Here is a 5,435-nt window from a genome sequence, read left to right on the forward strand (position 1 = left end):
AGTCTCAGCCTAATAAATGTATAGAAGTAGAGGAAATAAGGAAAAAAAGAGTTTGTATCTCTCAGAGTGCCTAAACAAAAGGGATTAGGTTCAGAGACATGAACCTCTTTAGGTTCATTAGAGATCCCCACTGTTAGAACTATATATTTTAGTACTCCAAGGCAGGGGCTATTTTATAGTAGTGGTGTTGAGCCCTGAAAGTGTGGCTCCAGTGTCAATTAGGACTGGAAGAGATTCATCCCTGATCTGGAGAAATGTAAGTTTCAGGGGAGCAGAGCGTAAAAAGGAAGAATGAATATTTATTTGAAAAAAAATATGTAAATTTAGTAACATGAAAATACAGGAAGTAACATGAGGAACATCAAAAACATAAGCTTAGAACCCTGCCATTCCACAGCTCCTGCTTTAGAAAATCATCCATAAAGAACCATGATTTTGGACTAAAAATAATTCATTGATATTTCTTAATCTAACCCAACTATTTCAACTGAAAATGCCATTGTAAGTAATTGTACAGAAAGTGCAAATGACATTTTCAGGAAATCTATTGGAATCGTTACTAGTATAATCACAGAAATTGAAAAGAAACTATATGTAAATTTGTCACAATTGTTTATTTTCAAAATATTTAGAAATAAATGCAAGTTTTTCTGAAAAGAAAAAGAAGCCATGTTTTGTTAAAGTATACTCATGAAGATGGTGTTTTTTAAACACCTTAAACCATAAGTCACAAAGAATCAAATAATTTTCACCTATAAAAAGTAACCAGAAACTAGGAAAGAAATCAATTCAATTTACAAATTAAAACTACACAACCAATTAGATATATTCCACCAAGCATTTGGGGAATATTAAAAGAAATTAGGAATATAAATAGGGGGAAAGTAATGAGAGCTGACTGAACTCAGAAAATAAATAGAAGAAAAAATAAAAGTATATATGAAATAATGAATAAATTGTAAGTTTTCTTACAATCAAGTACAATCAAATATATCTGAATGAAAACTTAATAAGGGCAATTAAAGAAAAGCAGCAAAACAGCCAAAGGAATGATGTAAGGAAAGAAATAAAAAATGGACAGAGGTCAGCCCTGAAATGGAAGACAGGCAAAAATGATCCAGCATATATTTAACTGGAATCTCTAAAGAGAGTCCAACTGAAATAATGGGATAGAACTTATATCAAAAACTATAATCCTCCTTCCCCGCCCCCCCCCCAAACCAAAGACTACCTGTATCTACATATTCAATGGGCCAAGGAAGTACTAGGGAAAATTGACCTACCACAATCAATTCTTAGACATTTCAAAGACATTCTGTTACACTTTATAGTTAAAGAAAATTTCCTCAGGGCCTCCTGGCCACAATAATAGATAACTAAAAAGGACAAGAGAATTAAACTGACTCAGATTTCACCAGTGAGGAAGGATTTTATAAAATTTGTTTGTAAAAAGATTGTTTCAGTGACTTGAAATCTTGCTTGGCTGTCTTCCAAGTGTCAAGGCAATAAAACAATGTTTTCTTCACTCAAATGATCAAGAAATTCTCTACCCATGAGACCTCCTCAAGCAGTCAACCAGACAAAGAGTTCCATTGAAGCAAGAAATTACTGGTGAGACTTCAGCAAAAAGATGAAACATGAGCATTTGCTTTAATTGAAAACAAAAACAAGGGTGGGAAAAAAAGTAAATATATATATATATATATATATTTATGCTATATGCTATACAATATGTCATTTTTTGTGTTACATGTTATGACAAAACAAGAATTATATATTAAATATAGGAGAAAATAGGAAGAAAGAAGTATTGAAGTTGTTGCCATTTAGGTAAAACATTGGAGGTAAATTACATTATTTTAAATGGACAAATTGTTTTGTTAAAAGTTAAATTAGAAAACAGAATGTTTTAAGAGGTATACATACAAAGGTACCTATTAGAACAAAACGTTAAGCCATCCTAAACACAAGTAAGAAATTTCAATAAATAAAAGAGTGAAAAAAGTCATATAGATAACTGCAAAAGATATATCATAATACACTTAATAATTGTACCATAAAATAATATGACAAAGTCAATACCAAAGACTTATCTTTTATGTCAATAAATCAACATGGATATAACTTGCCTGTAAAAGAGAGAAAAAAATAAATTTAGCTAACAAATCAAAACCCCTAAATATTAAAAAAATGAATCTAAAAGGCTAAATAGAAAAGTGTGAATAAATGTATTCTGAGAATTGGAAACTAGGAAATCTGGGGTTGTTTTAATGATAATTTTTTAAAATTAGAATTTAAACAAAATATTGAAAGTAACAACAAACTTTTTAATAATAAAAGAGACAATTAAAAATATAACATAGATTTTAATGCACCAAATATTATAGCAATCACCTTTATAAATAAAAAACTTGAAAAGCAATGAGATATAGATAGAAATACTATGAATAACAGAAATTAACAGCATTCTCATTATAAGAAAGATAAAGTAGGGAGAAATGATTAAAGATATATAAGAACTGAATGATATAATCAATAAATAGATGTTATGAATATTAAATATATATTTATAGACTTTCACCATGAAAATAGAGAATATAACTTCTTCTCATTTGTTCATGAAACTTTATGTATTGTCATGAAGAAAATACCACTATGTTCCTTAAAGCAGAAGTATTACAAACAGACTTTCTGATCACAGTGATATAACACTACAAGTTATTAACAACATAAAAGCCCATTCCATCTTGAAGTTTTAAAGCTTTGTATTAGATAATTATTGGGCTAAAGTGTAACCTAACACTAAAAATAAAAAAATTCTTAGAAATATTACTGATGAATATTCTACATATCAAAATACATGGGAGTCATTTAAAGCAGCAATCAGACCAAACAGTCATAGCCCTAAATGTTTTTATCAGTGAAAATGAACATAAATGAAAATAAATTAATTAGATTCCCAGTTTTCTTTAAAAAAAAACTAGAAAAAGTAACCTAAAAAACCCCCAATGCTAAGTAAGATGAGGGATTTTAATATAAAAACAGGGATGAATGACATGGAGAAAATTGATTTTGTGTGAAAAATTTTACCAAAGAACATTAGCTAACTTAAGAAAAGTAAGGAAAAACAAATTTACAAAACAGAAATGGCAAGGTGAAACTAGGTATTGAAATGGGGAAAAGGGAAAAATTATGAGTGCTTTCATACCCTTCTTCAAATAAATACATTTATAGGGAAATACAATTTACCAAAGCCATCCTCTTTAGAGATAAAAAGCTTAAGTTTACTAATGTCTGTAGAAAACAACAGTAAAAGAGAAAAAGTGGGTAGGAAAGGAGCTACCCCCACTCCCCTGCCAAAGTCAGGCCATATGAATTCAAAGGGAAAAATCTACAAAATCTTCAGAAACCCAATAGTTGCGATGTTCCATAAATTGGTTCAGAGTATTGAAATTAAAGGAAATCTTCCTATAATTTTTATGGAGTGTTACATTCATAAGCAAACCTAGTAAAAACAGTACCAGAAAAAGAATATTACTTATGAAATATCAATGCATAGTATTAAATATAAGTTAATAAACCCAATATCATATTATGAAAATGATTTACCATGACCAAGTGTAATTTATTCCAGAAATGCAAGATTTGTTTAATATTGTCAAATTATGAATATAATCTACCATATTCATAGATATAAAGTTTTTGACAAAATTTAAATCCTATTTCTGGAAAAAAATCTTCAAATAAGTAGAAATGTGTGTGTGTGTAAGGATAAGATATATACTCTAAATATATTCTAACAGAATATATATAATCTATTCTAAATCTTAAAGCCATCATCTTATGTAACATGTGAATACTAACTGCATTTCCACTAAGATGAGGAACAAGGAACCAGTGCCTGTTAAGGATCAACACTTTCTGGAGGCATTAGCCAATACAGTTAGACAAAATATATCAATTAGAATAATAAGAATTATAAAACAAGAAATAAACAGTCTCAGTTTATATGAAATAAGTTTATATATCCTAAGAATTTATGTTAAATCCCAGAAACTCAATATTAAAAACTAGGACTATACAATCTCTTCGTGTCTGCACTGCGTCTGTTGTACCTGGTGGCTGGAACCGCAGTGTCCGTGAAGATGGCGTCTACCAGCCGTTTGGATGCTCTTCCAAGAGTCACATGTCCAAACCATCCAGATGCGATCTTAGTGGAGGACTACAGAGCTGGTGATATGATCTGTCCTGAATGTGGTCTGGTTGTAGCAACAAAAGATCCATCTCGAGGTGGAGATTCTCAGAATCCTCTTCTGAGTGATGGAGATTTGTCTACTATGAATGGCAAGGGTACAGGAGCTGCAAGTTTGGATGAATGTGGTAATTCTAAGTACCAGAATAGGAGAACCATAAGTAGTTCTGATCGGGCGATGATGAATGCATTCAAAGAAATCACTACCATGGCAGACAGAATCAACCTCCCTCGAAATATAGTTGGTTGAACAAATAATCTATTCAAGCAAGCATATGAACAGAAGAGCCTGAAGGGAAGGGCTAATGATGCCATAGCTTCTGCTTGTCTCTATATTGCCTGCAGACAGGAAGGAGTTCCTAGGACATTTAAAGAAATACGTGCTATATCACAAATTTCTAAGAAAGAAATTGGTCGATGTTTTAAACTTATTTTGAAAGCTTTAGAAACCAGTGTGGATTTGATTACAACTGGGGACTTCATGTCCAGGTTTTGTTCCAACCTTTGCCTTCCTAAACAAGTACAGATGGCAGCTACACATATAGCCCATAAAGCTGTGGAGTTGGACTTGGTTCCTGGAAGGAGCCCGATATCTGTGGCAGCAGCCGCCATTTACATGGCCTCACAGGCATCAGCTAAGTAAAGGACCCAAAAAGAAATTGGAGATATTAATGGTGTTACAGACAGTCCTACAGACTAATCTATCCTTAGGCCCCAGATCTGTTTCCTACAGACTTCAAATTTGACACCCCTGTGGACAAACTACCACAGCTATAAATTGAAGCAGCTAATGTCAGACTTCTATGAACACTGAACTTTGCCTGTTGTACATAGCCTATACAAAGTGCTGGATTGAGCCTTCAATAAGAAAAAATGAAAGACATGGTACACATTCCAGGGCTAAATATTAATTGCTTGGCCTTCTGTATGTACTAGTGAAATATATTTAATGATTTAAATTTCTTACTGGATATGCTTTCTTTTGTAGCAATCTAGGAAACTGTATTTTGGAACATATTTGAAATTATGTAATTCTTGAATAAAACGTTTTTCAAAACTAAAACAAAAAAACCCTAAGACTAAAATAATAAAATAATTTAAAAGGTAGCATGTAATAAAATTAATATTTAGAAATCAATAGCTTTTATATACACAATAAATAGGGGACATAATATTAGGACAA

At 31.4% G+C, this 5,435-nt stretch overlaps 1 pseudogene; it reads left to right on the top strand.

Moving 5' to 3' along the window:
• The first annotated feature begins 4,093 nt into the window (after nt 1-4,093).
• Nucleotides 4,094-5,044, top strand: LOC101289899 (transcription initiation factor IIB-like; annotated as a pseudogene).
• Nucleotides 5,045-5,435: the final 391 nt, after the last annotated feature.

Source organism: Orcinus orca, chromosome 5 (assembly GCF_937001465.1).
Source record: "Orcinus orca chromosome 5, mOrcOrc1.1, whole genome shotgun sequence".
Lineage (NCBI taxonomy): Eukaryota > Metazoa > Chordata > Mammalia > Artiodactyla > Delphinidae > Orcinus > Orcinus orca.